Genomic DNA, 15,594 nt, shown 5'->3' on the forward strand with positions numbered 1-15,594 from the left:
AACACTCCACTCTCAGAAATAGACAGAACACCCTGGCAAAAACTAAGCAAAGAATCAAAGGCTTTGAATGCCATACTCGACGAGTTGGACCTCATAGATATATATAGAACACTACACCCCAGAACCAAAGAATACTCATTCTATTCTAATGCCCATGGAACATTCTCAAGAATAGACCATGTTCTGGGACACAAAACAGGTCTCAACCGATACCAAAAGATTGAAATTATTCCCTGCATATTCTCAGACCACAACGCTCTGAAATTGGAACTCAACCACAAGGAAAAATTTGGAAGAAACTCAAACACTTGGAGACTAAGAACCATCCTGCTCAGGAATGACTCGATAAACCAGGAAATCAAAAATCAAATTAAACAATTTATGGAGACCAATGAGAATGAAAATACAACAGTCCAAAACCTATGGGATACTGCAAAGGCAGTCCTAAGGGGGAAATACATAGCCATCCAAGCCTCACTCAAAAGAATAGAAAAATCTAAAATGCAGTTTTTATATTCTCACCTCAAGAAGCTGGAACAGCAACAGAGGGACAGGCCTAATCCACGCACGAGGAAGCAGTTGACCAAAATTAGAGCTGAAATCAATCAAGCAGAAACCAGAAGTACAGTAAAGCAGATCAACAGGACTAGAAGCTGGTTCTTTGAGAGAATCAATAAAATTGACAGACCACTGGCAACACTTACCCAAAAGAATAGAGAAAGGACCCAGATTATTAAAATTATGAATGAAAAAGGAGAGGTCACGACCAACACCATTGAAATTGGAAGGATTATTAGAAATTTTTATCAACAGCTATATGCCAATAAACTAAGCAATCTGGAAGAGATGGAATCCTTCCTGGAAACCTATAAACTACCAAGATTGAAACAGGAAGAAATTGATTTTTTAAACAGGCCAATTAATCATGAAGAGATTGAGGTAGTGATAAACAACCTTCCAAAAAACAAAACTCCAGGCCCGGATGGTTTTCCTAAGGAATTCTACCAAACATTCAAAGAAGAAATAATACCTATTCTCCTAAAGCTATTTCAAAAAATAGAAACAGAAGGAAAGCTACCAAACTCATTCTATGAGGCCAATATTACCTTGATCCCCAAACCAGGCAAAGACCCCATCAAAAAGGAGAATTACAGACCGATCTCCCTAATGAATATGGATGCCAAAATCCTCAACAAGATCCTGGCTAATAGAATCCAACAGTACATTAAAAGGATTATCCATCATGATCAAGTGGGATTTATCCCTGGGATGCAAGCATGGTTCAATATTCGCAAATTGATCGGGGTCTTAGATTTCATCCAGAAAGAAAAATTCAGAAATCATATGATTCTCTCAATAGATGCAGAAAAAGCATTTGACAAAATACCGCATCCTTTCCTGATTAAAACCCTTCAGAGTGTAGGGATAGAGGGTACATTCCTCAATCTCATAAAAACCATCTATGAAAAGCCTACAGCAAATATCATTCTCAATGGGGAAAAGCTGGAAGCCTTTCCCTTAAGATCAGGAACACGAGAAGGATGCCCACTTTCGCCACTATTATTCAACACAGTACTAGAAGTCCTTGCAACAGCAGTCAGACAACAAAAAGGTATAAAAGGTATCCAAATCGGCGAAGAATTGTCAAAATGTCTCTCTTCGCAGATGACATGATACTCTATATGGAAAACCCAAAAGAATCCACTCCCAAACTATTAGAAGTTATAGAGCAATTCAGGGGCGCCTCGGGATACAAAATCAATGCTCAGAAATCAGTTGCATTTCTATACACGAATAATGAGACTGAAGAAAAATAAATTAGGGATTCTATCCCATTTACAATAGTACCAAAAACCATACGTTACCTTGGAATTAACTTAACCAGAGACGTAAAGGAACTATATTCTAGAAACTACAAATCACTCTTGAAAGACATTGAAAAAGACACAAAAAGATGGAAAAATATTCCATACTCATGGATCCAGAAGAATTAACATAGTTAAAATGTCCATGCTACCCAGAGCAATCTACACTTTCAATGCAATCCCTATCAAAATACCAAGGACATTTTTCAAAGAACTGGAAAAAACAGTCCTTAAATTTGTATGGAACCAGAAAAGGCCCCGAATCGCCAAGGAACTGCTGAAAAGGAAAAAGAAAGCAATGGGGGCATCACAATGCCAGATTTCGAGCTGTACTACAAAGCTGTGATCACAAAGGCAGACGGTACTGGCACAAAAACAGACACATAGACCAATGGAACAGGAATAGAGAACCCAGAAATGGACCCTCGGCTCTTTGGGCAACTATCTTTGATAAAGCAGGAAAAAACATCTGTGGAAAAGACAGTCTCTAATAAATGGTGCGGGAAATTTGGACAGCTACATACAAAAGAATGAAACTTGACCACTCTCTCACACCATACACAAAGATAAACTCCAAATGGATGAAAGACCTCCATATGAGACAGGAAACCATCAAAATCCTAGAAGGGAGAACATAGGCAACAACCTCTACGAATCGGCCAAAAGCAACCTTTTTCATGACACATCTCCAAAGGCAAGAGAAACAAAAGATAAAATGAACTTGTGGGACTCATCAAGATAAAAGCTTCTGCACAGCCAAAGGAAACAGTCAAAAACTAAGAGGCAGCCCATGGAATGGGAGAATATATTTGCACTAATGACATACAGATAAAAGACTGGTATCCAAGATCTACAAAGAACTTCCTCAAATCTCAATACGAGAAGAAATAATCAAATCAAAAAAATGGGCAGAAGATATGAACAGACACTTTTCCAATGAAGACATACAAATGGCTAACAGACACATGAAAAAATGTTCAAAATCATTAGCCATCAGGGAAATTCAAATCAAAACCACACTAAGATACCACCTTATGCCAGTTAGAATGGCAAAAATAGACAAGGCAAGAAGCAACAATTGCTGGAGAGGATGTGTAGAAAGGGGATCCCTCCTACATTGTTGGGTGGGAATGCAAAGAATTGGACAGCCACTCTGGAAACCAGTGTGAGGTCCCTTAAAAAGTTAAAAAATGAGCTACCCTATGACCCAGCCATTGCACTCCTGGGTATTTACCCTAAAGATACAGATGTAGTGAAGAGAAGGGCCATATGCACCCCAATGTTCATAGTAGCATTGTCCACAATAGCCAAAGTGTGGAAGGAACCGAGATGCCCTTCAACAGATGACTGGATTAAGAAGTTGTGGTCCATATATACAATGGAATATTACTCAGCTATCAGAAAGAAGGAGTTCTCAACATTTGCTGCAACATGGACGGCACTGGAGGAGATAATGCTAAGTGAAATAAGTCAAGCAGAGAAAGACAATTATCATATGATTTCTCTCATCTATGGAGCATAAGAACTAGGAAGATCGGTAGGGGAAGAAAGGGATAAAGAAAGGGGGGGGTAATCAGAAGGGGGAATGAAGCATGAAAGACTATGGACTCTGAGAAACAAACTGAGGGCTTCAGAGGGGAGGAGGGTGGGGGAATGGGATAGACTGGTGATGGGTAGTAAGTAGGGCATGTGTTGCATGGTGCACTGGGTGTTATACGCAACTAATGAATCATCGAACTTTACATCAGAAAACAGGGATGTACTGTACAGTGACTAACATAATATAATAAAAAAACAAAAAAATAAACACATAGAAAATCCTAATCAAGTTTAGGTAAATCAGAGTAGACTTTCTGAACCTCAAAAACTCACTGAAAGTTTTGGAACGCCTGACCAAGAATGCTTAGGGTATTAACTATCCAACATCTACTGTTAGCTTTGTATAGAAGGATTCCTATCAGGCCCAAGCAACCCCGGCTCAGCACCTGTCCAGACTAAGACCTCTTTCCTTAACACTCAATTTCTCAGGAGTCATGGAACACACTAGTAATGACTTTACTATCCAGGTCTAGGCTCTATTTTACTAATAAATATAAAAATACCATTGCTTCAAATACTTCACTAGGGAACTAACACCAAAAATCTTGTTGGTTGCTTCAAAATAATTCCAAGTATTTTGAAAATCATTATAATTAATTTATATGTTATAATTGGAATTGGAAGGTACATGTAGATGTCTAATTTACCATGATTAGCATCTATAAATGGTAATATAGAGCAGTGGTTCTCTGCTGGAGACAATTTTGCCACTGGGAACATCGGCAATATCCGGAGGCATTTTTGATTGTCACAACCTGGATTATTCCATTGCAGTCCAGTGGGTAGAAGCCAAGGATGCTGTTAAATTACAACACACGGAGCAGCTCCCTACAGCAAGGAATTATCTAGCCCCAAATGTCAGTAGTGCTGAGGCTGAGGCACCCTGTCGTAGAGTATACAACTATAAAACAGAGCTCCTGTAATTCAGACTCAACGCAGCAGTCTAGAAACACCACATTAGCAGGATTTCTTATGTTTGCCTTTAAGAGACATTTAGTTTTCTGAGTAATTCTTAGCTGTCTAGTGCTTGTTTGCTTGGTTAATTTTTCACACATTCCTCCTTTTCCTTACATTTTCTGTGTATGCAGGAAAGGGTGTCTGACACACTTGTTCAATTCCCATATATGTCTCAGAATAGAACCTTATAACCAGTAATCCTGGGTCTGCTCATAATGGACAAAACCATTTTCTCACTGAACATCAATTTCCTCTTTTCTTAAATGATGGAAACCTGACAGGATTAGTGGGTTCCAAACTGATTCGCAGGACTCTAAGAGATGTTTTTAAAGAGAATTAGGGCCAAGAAGCAGGCTTAGCTGAGGGGCCTTGAACCATCCATTCCTGCTTCAACAGGGTGAAACTCTTCTAAGTGTATCTGGTGTCCACATTAGTTTCCATTTGGACAATGTGCCCCTCTGTTAAAGGACAATCGAGTTTTAAAACTACTGCACTTCATTATAAAAAGTTCTCTTCAAGTTTTAAAATAAATTACAAGGTTTACAGGAAAATTTTTATAAATAAATGTTTTCAATATGCTTCAATTTCATCACTATCATTTGGAAACCCCTTTACATTCAAAATCCTATTATACTGATATACTCACAGCGTTTTTCATTGAGTAACTATTTCATATATATTAGGAAGCACAGGGCATTTACTAGTTTTCTTCTGTGCATGAGGCCTGTACCTGACATTACAAAGGATATATTTTTTCTTCTGTTAAGAAGCCGGTAGCAGTTAGGAATAAGACATCCACAAGTAAGTGTGATAAAAGTGAGCAGTATTTATAGGAATCAGTGTGACTTAAGGAAGGCATCTAAAGGCTTTCAGGAAGGGGACGGGATTCCATTACTCAGCTCTTGCCTTGTGTAATGTGAGATCAAGGTGGTCAGGTGTTCTAATTATTTTCTCAAGAAAAACTGAAAATACAGATGTTTCTATAAATTATTCCAACTTTTATATATTGTTAACTTGCTAAACACCCTTTTAAAATACTGTCTAGACCAAACCCAATACATCTATATGTCATTATTTGGTTCAAGAACATCAGTTTGAAACTTCTGAATTAGGAATCATTCTCTAACCACTTTTTAGAAAGTTAGGCTGTGGTTGCATCAAACTCTGGTTCCATTATCCTGACAGCTGGTTAAATGCTTTCATTACAATGCGACTGTGATGATGGGTAGGAGAAAGAGAGGACTAGAAGGAGGGCTTTCAAAATGGAGGCAAAATCCAAGGTAGGTTTGGTTTGTTTTCCTTCCTTTCCTTGAGGATTCCGACTTAGACTTCTTACCATTTTTGCATTTGAGTTTAAGAAGTCATGCCTATGACTAGCTGCAGAGCCGACTTGACCTGCTATCTACGTGTTCCAATGAGCTGAGATGCTTCCCTCACACTTTTCCCTGCAGATGACTCAGTGAGCACCAAACCGTGTTTTCGAATTCAGACCAAAATGTATCAGCTGTGAAAAACAAATTCTTTATCTATTTGCATTCCTTATTCAGTTATCTGATTCTGAATTGCAGATTATAAAAGCACTCATAAAAAGGTAATTCTATTCACAAGCAATGAATTGTGTTAAATTGTCTAGGGCACGTTTTAATTTTTTTCTATAAATGAAAAACAGATTATAGCTTTAATATTTTAGCTACATATGAATCAGTCATGAAGGAACAATGGGGTTAATCAATATATCCAGGAATTTTACCTAAAAAAAGAAAATCTACTCATAATTATTACCCACGGTAGGTTGTTTAAGATATGAAATACAGCAGAAAAGATGTTGATTGATTGCTATGAATTTTTGGCAGCTACAGCCTTTGAAGAATGAAATACATTAGCATTGTCCCCTAATGCTTTCAGTAATTGTTCTGACTTGATGTTTTTCTTATGAAAAAGGTGCTTAATTTATTCACAAAACAGCCAGTGGCTGAACAATTTAACACGTACAAATAAAATGACCTCTGTATTTTCAATTGACACTTAAGGACAATGTCAGAAATAACCTGCACCCTACATAACTGATAAAGTTATAATTTAATATTCATTGTTAAAATACATTTGTCCTTTATAAGTTTTAAATATTACCAGCTTCCAGTAAAATTTGTTGTATCATTATATTTGCAGTATAGAGTGTTCTATTGTAAAGAATAATTGTCATGCAGTTAAGGAAAATAGAATATTGCTTCTTAGACACTTTGTTTGGTTGTTGCATGATTTTTTTAAAAGTTATTCTTCTTATTAAACTATATTCAAAGCAAGATGACAAAATCACAGACTTTATTACATAGCCAGAGAATTTTCTTTTAAGTATAGTTTTCCTTGAATATAACCTGATGGGAGAAAACCAAGTGGTTCATTTCATCACCATTAAGAAATGTTAAGACATCACAGTGTTTCAGATACTCGTTATATAGTTTTGTTAATCTTTCTATTACACTATAAGAAGGGAACCATCCAATTTTTTCAAAATTGCATAAAATCCTGCAACTCTTAGTATATTGCTTTTCTCAAGCAAGATCTACTTAGATAACAATTTTTGGAGGTTTAATCATTGCATAAAAATATAAAGTACTTTTTTTCCCCAAAAACAGTTTCATCTCTATTTTTTTTTTGCCTCCAAATCACACTCTAAAACTTTACAGACAGATAATATTGCCACCAAAAAAAAGGGTGTAATAATCAGATTCAGAACTCAGCTTCAACTTTAATCATTTTCTGTTCATGCTGCCAGCATATTTATGTATCATAAGTTACATAGTTACTATTTATATATTTCCTTTAGACTTTCAGCAAAATGAAAATGTTGAAATCTTTGTTCAGATAACTTTAAAGTTGCATGTGTGTATTTGTTGGAGAGACTGAGAAAGAAAGAGAACTTTAGACTGGAGAACAAGAAAACATTTTGTAAGCCATCCATATATTTTAGCGCCTGAAGGCTCACCCTTTGAGAAGCAAGTGGCATGCCCAAGAGTGCGTAACTCAGGCCTGAGACAATGTAACAGGGAGGACGTGAGATGCCTGGGTCCATCTGTGGCTCATCCTGTACTTAACTGCTGCTAACACATTACAAACCAATGGCAAACATTCACAAAGAGCTATATAAGTAACTTATAGGAAATACATTGATGAATTGTTTAGTGTGGGTGACAGACAGCTCATCAACATGCTCCATTCAATAGAAAAGTGATTTTTAGGGGCGCCTGGGTGGCTCAGTCAGTTACGCGGCTGCCTTCGGCTCAGGTCATGATCTCAGGGTCTCGGAATCGAGCCCTGCATCAGGCTCCCTGCTCATCGGGGAGTCTGCTTCTCCCTCTCCCGCTGCCATTCCCCTGCTTGTGTTCTCTCTCTCAAATAAATAAATAAAATCTTTTTTTAAAAAAGTGATTTTTATATTGCCTTCTGAAAAGAAGAGATCTGTTTACTACAGGATTCTTGGTTGAGAAGCACAGAGCTTTATGATACACACTAGGAGCTGAAGCAGAATTGGTAGCTATGCAGATATAAGACAAACAAATGCCAGTTCCTAGAGCAAATATCACCAATAAGGGAGGAAAGCCAGTGCTAGGCTTGGGTGAAGGGGAAAGTAAGGAGTATCTGCTGGTGAGTGAGAAAGATAAAAATACTAAGGGAAATTTTTTACTTGTTTGAGTAGCTTTAATTTGTAAACTTTTTTTCCTATAACTCCTCAAAATCTTCAGTAAATTTTATATTGAATACTACTGTTTTTTTGAACATGTCTGTGTGTGAGAGAGAGACAGAAAGAGACAGAAAGAAAAGTTCTTGTGAGTAACCTGTGCTGCTTTCTTTCCTAATCAATGTGGAGTTGATGTTCATCTCACAAAAATTTATTTATGTGCTTGAGGATAAAGGAACCACTAACATCTGAAGTTGGTGGATCTATCATTCATCTATCACCTATCTTAGAACCACAACAATGTTCTAGATCCTATGTTAAATAAGTATGCATTAAAAATATTTTAGATAAACAGAAATGTAACTAATACTCGCTGATGTTTAGTTTATCCTTTTAATAATTTCACATTTTCTAATTATTAGTAATAAATACAACTGCAGTTCCAAATTAAAATTTAAGGATATCAAGACAAAAAGAAAATTAAGGATCCCCTTTTGGTATGGTCTGAATGTTTGTGTACTCCTGAAATTTATATTTTTAAATCCTAACCCCCAAAGGTAATGGTACGGCCTTTGAGAGGTGCTTAAAACATAAGAATGGAGCCCTCATGAGTGGTATTACTGCCTTATAAAAGAGGCTCCAGAGAGACCCCTAGTCCTTTCTAGCATGTGAGGACACAATGAGAGGCTACTGACTGTGAACCAGACAGGGGGCTCTCACCTGATGGCCACCATGTTGGCACTCTGATCTTGGACTTCAGCCTCCAGAACTGTGAGAAAAAAAAAATCTGTTGTTTATAAGCTAGTGTATGGTAGTTTGTTTTAACAGCCCACATGGACTAAGACACCATTTTTTTGGTAAAAAGTTGTAGTCAAAACTTAAGTAGGAGGACATTAACTACAGGGGAAAAAAAATAAGATCTAGCTTCAGTGCATCCCGCTATCTCTTAAAATTTGAAGGTCGGCAGGATTTAACTGTTGAAATAGGAGTTTCATATGATTTTGTTCACTTTTTTTTGGAACTTAGCAAAAGCTCTCCTGCATTTGGTTTCTATTTGGTGCTATTTTTAAGACTGTGAGCTTAAAATCCTTCTCAACTACATCCCAAATAAAACAGAAAAAATAGCACTGTGTCCCTCATAAGGCTGATTTAATAATTATTAGATGAGACACTATGTGTAAAGAGCTTAGAGTAGTACCTGGCACATAGTAAGTATTCAGTATTATTAAATGTTTTATTATTAATTTAAAAAAAGTTATTCAGAGCAAAATTATAAATATCTCTTTGGAGGGGGAAAAACACATGGCTTTGCTAAATTCTGACAGTCTAATTTATCTGTAGGAACAAAACAGATGGTTATCATATTTGTTGCACCAACCCTGGTAGGATTTTCTACCTGAAAATAGCATTGCCTGAGAAGAGTCTAACTAGTTATTTCTAGATTGACCCATTCATCAGCCACATAAAAATAGTCCCCATGATTTAACTAAGCACATGCTTTTTTGGTATAATGCTTCTGTCTTTTAAAAAAATGTCCATTTTTCTTGAGCTTTATTTTAGTGCCAATAAAAATGGCATTTATGTAATTTTTTTCCATTTTTAAAATATCTTTTTTCCAGTGAAGGTGCTTGTTCAATTAAAAACAGAGTAATGGATAGGGAATTTAAGACCTTAAAATAAAAAAAAAAAAATTACGTTAATTAGTTAAGATGGTTTTCCAATCTGAGCCTATTTCCATACAGAAAGTGAATAGATTAGGATAGATGATCTCTAAAATCTCTGCCAATGAGAAAAAGCTATAAATATGTGGATTTATAATATTCCCCATACTCAGGGCTTTAACATGGCATGGGCGGTACATAGAAACATCATCTAAAAATTAATGAATCCCATATTCTAATCCTAAATTATATTTACTCAGTCTGCTTCTAAGCAGCATCAAGAAAAAAAAATCAAATTATAATGACCAAAGCCAAAAATTCAGGGATTCAAAATCCTTAGATATGACCCTTTCTAGATATTAAGTGATTACAATTTCTAACTGCTTCCGCATCAAAGGAACTAATTAAAACATGTTTAAATCATCACTGTTGTTCACACAACTCCTCTGGAAAACAAGACTCTAGTCATTCTAGGTTTCAAGACATGTTAAAATCCAAGCTATAGTATTTCCAAAGCTTTTGTTTCTAACTTCACTGCACGCTGAGGTATAATTTGTTAACTTACATTATAATTAAAATCAGTGTAGTATGTCAAAACAATTGCATAGTATTGTTCTTCACTTTTTCCTAACAAAGAAAAATACCAAACACTCATTTTTGCAAACTCTTTTTTTGGGTAAAGATGGAAAGTATGGAATTTTTTAAAAAAACTTGCTCCTTGATAGCACATATTAAAATAGCGGTTTGCCTTTCCCCTGCTTGCTTTGTTTTTGATAATGTACCATGTTATAGATACAGCATTTTCTGACCTGAAATGACAAGAGTGGATCTGCATCAATTCTTGATTTCAGCTTCCTCACTATTTTACTTACACATGGCAAAACTATCTTATGCTTAAATTTCAGGAAAATCCACCATATTAAAAATGTTTTTATTTATAAAATGAGTTCTCACATTGAATGCAGACAGCTCATAATTTTTGACAACATGTATTAGAAAGTATTTCCATATCCACTAAATGTACTAAAAGTTTCTGTAAAAATGTAAGGCATAGGGATTTATGTCTTTGTCTGTTTTATTAAGCAATATATTAATATTTAATAATTACGAACATTAAGTAGATATGCCTACACGTTTCCACTAAAATTATTAGAAGGTGAACAATATAGTAAAGATTTTTACAATTCAAAGACTTTTTTAGCATTATATTTGTTTCAGGTATACAATATGATGGTTCAACATTTCTTTTTTTTTTTTTTTTTAAGATTTTATTTATTTATTCGACAGAGATAGAGACAGCCAGCGAGAGAGGGAACACAAGCAGGGGGAGTGGGAGAGGAAGAAGCAGGCTCATAGCGGAGGAGCCTGATGTGGGGCTCGATCCCATAACGCCAGGATCACGCCCTGAGCCGAAGGCAGACGCTTAACCGCTGTGCCACCCAGGCGCCCTGATGGTTCAACATGTCTATGTATTACTCAGTACTCATCAAGATAAGTAGTTAAGTGTATTATTAATCCCCTTTATTTATTTTACCCATCCCCCCACACACCTCCCTTTTAGCAACTGCTAGTTTGTTCTCAGTATTTAAGAGTCTGTTTTTCTTTGCTTATCTCTTTTATCTTTGTTCATTTGTTTTGTTTCTTAATATCCACGTGTGAGTGAAATCATATGGTCTTCTCCTTTCTATGACCGACTTATTTCACTCAGCATAATACCATCTGGGTCCATCCATGATGTTGCAAATCGCAAGATCTCATTCTCTTTCTGGCTGAGTAATATTCAATTATATCTATCTACATAGACATCCATATGTTTATCTATATACATATATCCCATATCTTCTATACCCATTCATCCATCAATGGACACTTGGGTTGCTTTCATATCTTGGCTATTGTAAATAATGCTGCTATAAACACAGGGGTGCATATATCTTTTTGAATCAGTGTTTCTGTCTTCTTTGGGTAAATTCCCAGCAGTTGAATTACTGGATCATATGGTAATACTATTTTTAATTTTTTAAGGAACCTCCATACAGTTTCCCACAGTGGCTATACCAATTTACATTGCCACCAACAGTGCATGTGGGCTCCTTTTTCTCCACATCCTCACCAACACCTGTTATTACTTATCTTTTTGATTCTAGCCATTCTGATGGTGTGAGGTGATATTTCACTATGGTTTTGATTTTCATTTCCCTGATGATTAGGGATGCTGAGCATCTTTTCATATACTGTTGGCCATCTGCATGTCTTTTGTGCTAGTACCATACTATTTTGATTACTACAGCTTTGTAGTGTATCTTGAAAGCTGGGATGATGATATCTCCAGCTTTGTTCTACTTTTTCAAGATTGCTTTGGCTATTTGTGGTCTTTTGTGGTTTCATACAAATTTTAGTATTGTTTGTTCTAGCTTTGTGAAAAACACTGTTGATATTCTGATAGGGATTGCATTAAATCTGTAGATTGCTTTGGGTAGTATGGGCATTTTAACAATATTTGTTCTCCCAATCCATGAGCATGGATTAACTTTACATTTGTTTGTGTTGTCTTCAATTTCTTTCATCAGTGTTTTATAGTTTTAGACTACAAGTTTTTTACTTCCTTGGTTAAGTTTATTCCTAGGTATTTTATTATTTTATTTTTGGTGCAATTGTAAATGGGATTGTTTCCTTAATTTCTCTTTCTGCTAAATCATTATTAGTGTATAGAAATGCAATGGATTTCTGTATGTTGATTTTCTATCTTGCAACCTTGCTGAACTCATTTATTAGTTCTAGTAGTTTTTTTAATGGAGTCTTTAGGGTTTTCTATACATAGTATCATATCATCTGTAAATAGTGAAAGTTTTACTTCTTCCTTACCAGTTTGGATGCCTTTTATTTCTTTTTTCTTGTCTGATTGTTGTGGCTAGGACTTTTAGTACGATGTTGAATAAAAGTGGTGAAAATGGACATCCTTATCTTGTTCCTGACTTTAGGGGAAAAGCTCTCAGTTTTTCATCATTGAGTATGATGTTAGTTGTGGGTTTTCTCATATGGCCTTTATTATGTTAAGGTATGTTCCCTCTAAACCTACTGTCTTCTGAGGTTTTGTGTGTTTTTTTTCTTTCAAGATTTTATTTATTTATCTCTCAGAGAAGGGGGGGCACAAGCAGGGAGAATGGCAGGCAGAGGGAGAAATGGGCTCCTTGCTCAGTGGGGAGCCCAATGCAGGACTTGATCTCAGGCCCTGGGATCATGACCTGAGCCGAAGGCAGATACTTAACTGACTGAGCCTCCCAGGTGTCCCTCTTGAGAGTTTTTATAATGAATGGATGTTGTACTTCTGAAGTGATTTTTCTGCATCTGTTGTGATGATCATGTATTTTTTATCCTTTCTCCTATTAATCTGAAGTGTCACATTGATCTGAAAATATGGAACTGTCCTTTCTTCCCAGGAATAAAGCCAACTTGATCACAGTGAATGTTTTTTTTAAAGTATTGTTGGATTTGGTTTGCTTATATTTTGTTGAGGATTTTTACATCTATGTTTATCAGAAATATTAGCCTGTAGTTTTCTCTTTTTTTTGTAGTATTTTTGTCTGGTTTTGGTATCAGGATAATGCTGGTCTCATAAAATGAATTAAAAAAATTTCCTTCCTCTTCTATTTTTTTTTTTTTTTGAAGAGTTTGAGAATAGGTATTAATTCTTCTTAAATATTTGATAAAATTCACCTGTGTAGCCATCTGGTCCTGGATTTTTGTTTGTTGAGAGTTTTTTGATTATTGGTTCAATTTCATTGCTTATAATCAGTCTGTTCAAATATTCTACTTCCTAATTCAGTTTTCAAAAGTTTTATGTTTCTAGGAATTTATTCATTTCTTCTAAGTTGTCCAATTTGTTGGCATATAATTTTTCATAATATTTTCTCATAATCCTTTGTATTTCTGTGGTGTTGGTTGTTATTTCGCCTCTTCTGTTTCTGATTTTGTTTATTTGAGTCCTTTTTCTTTTCTTCTGTGAGTCTGGCTACTGGTTTATTAATTTCGTTGATCTCTTCAAAGAACCAGCTCTTAGTTTCAATGATTTGTTCTATTTTTTATTTATTCATTCTTATTTATTAATTTTTTGTGGTTTCCATTTCATTATTTTCTCTTCCAATCTTTGGTATTTCCTTCCTTCTACTGGTTTTGGATTTTCTTTGTTCTTTTTCTAGCCCCTTTAAGTGTAAGGTTAGGTTGTTTCTATGAGGTGTTTTTTTTTTTTTTCTTTTTTTCTTTTTTTGCTTCTTGAGGTAGGCCTTTATCTCTATGAACTTCCCTCTGAGAACAGCTTTTGCTGCATCCCAAAGATTTTGGATTATTGTATTTTCATTTGTCTCCACTGGAAATTTTTTTATTTCAAAAGAAAATATTTCAAAATAGGAATTTCTTCATACTGTTATATGACCGCTCGTTATTGATACTTTTTTGTCATTTTATTTATTTTAGTTCACCAAATTATCAATTTAATATATTTAATCCTCTTTATTTTACATATAGTATTACATTAGAATATGAAAATATAAGAATATAATATTTTATGTAGAGAGAATCTATTTTATTCAACTACTTAAACGATCTTAGTGAAATTAAAGTTTCTTTCATTTGAGAATATCAAATATCATCGAGAACAATGTTCTCTAAAATACTTGAGCTGTGAAAATAAGCAAAAGACAGAGGTAATACCCTCCTTTTAGCATTAAGTTAATTAGAGGTATTGATTAAATATACCTAAATCATAAAGCACTCACAGCACAACAAAGCAGTTTTTTAATTCACAGAAAATAAAACCATATACTCCCTAACCTCCTTGACCCTGCCACACTACAGGGATATGATGAATCTTTAAAAAAGCTAAATACATAAGTAAAATTTTGGTAGCTGAACTGTCTAGTGAAGGAGTGCGTATATTCATATAACTAATTTTTTAATCTTAATTTTACAGTACTAAATATCTTTATTTACTAAAAATAAAAATGAAAAGAAAATTTCTGAATTTTAAACATTCTCACGGAAACAAAAAATGCATTAGTGATGTGGTGAATTTAAAAATGGTTGGGAAAGAGAATAGTTATATCTATGATCCTCTTGATTTCTTTGCTTTTTTTCCTGTTTCTCCTCATCTCTCACATATATAAAGTCAAAATCCATTCCTAAGTCAAACTTAGAACTTCAGCTCCATGTAGTAACTCAAGGAGAATGTCATTTATAAGATTAATACATATATACTTAATAAGATAAATGATATGGTTAAATTGTGAGAAACTAAGCCATTACAAATTATTGCAATATCTACATTAGAAATGCAGAATATAGGCATTACAGAGAATTTATTTGTTCATTTAACTAATATAAAAACATTTTTGCTCTAGTGACTTTGGAAATAAAAATGCAGGACCAGCATAATAATAAAGAATCTCACAATAGTTATAGGTTTTTGAAGATACAGTAAAAATTATTGAGAAAAATTAGAATTTTTATTTTTAAAAGTCAGACATAAAGAGTTCCTTAATGAAAACTTTCAAAAGGCTTCTTGGAACTCAAATAAATAATTAAAATAGTTTTGGTAAGAGCTAACTCTATGGGAATCAGAAACATATGGATTAAAGAAAAAACTCCTTGAGGTCAAACTCATTAAAGGTTTTGCTAACGCAAAACATTTGGAAAACAGCAAATAAGCTAGCTGAATCTAAAGCAACTCAGATTTTCACAACATTTAATTATTGAACAAAATGAGTCCACATTTACTCCTTTATAATACCACTTTTTTCTTTACAAAACCATATAAAATATCCATTAACTCATTCCA

This window comes from Ursus maritimus, unplaced genomic scaffold (assembly GCF_017311325.1).
Source record: "Ursus maritimus isolate PB19 unplaced genomic scaffold, ASM1731132v1 scaffold_20, whole genome shotgun sequence".
NCBI lineage: Eukaryota > Metazoa > Chordata > Mammalia > Carnivora > Ursidae > Ursus > Ursus maritimus.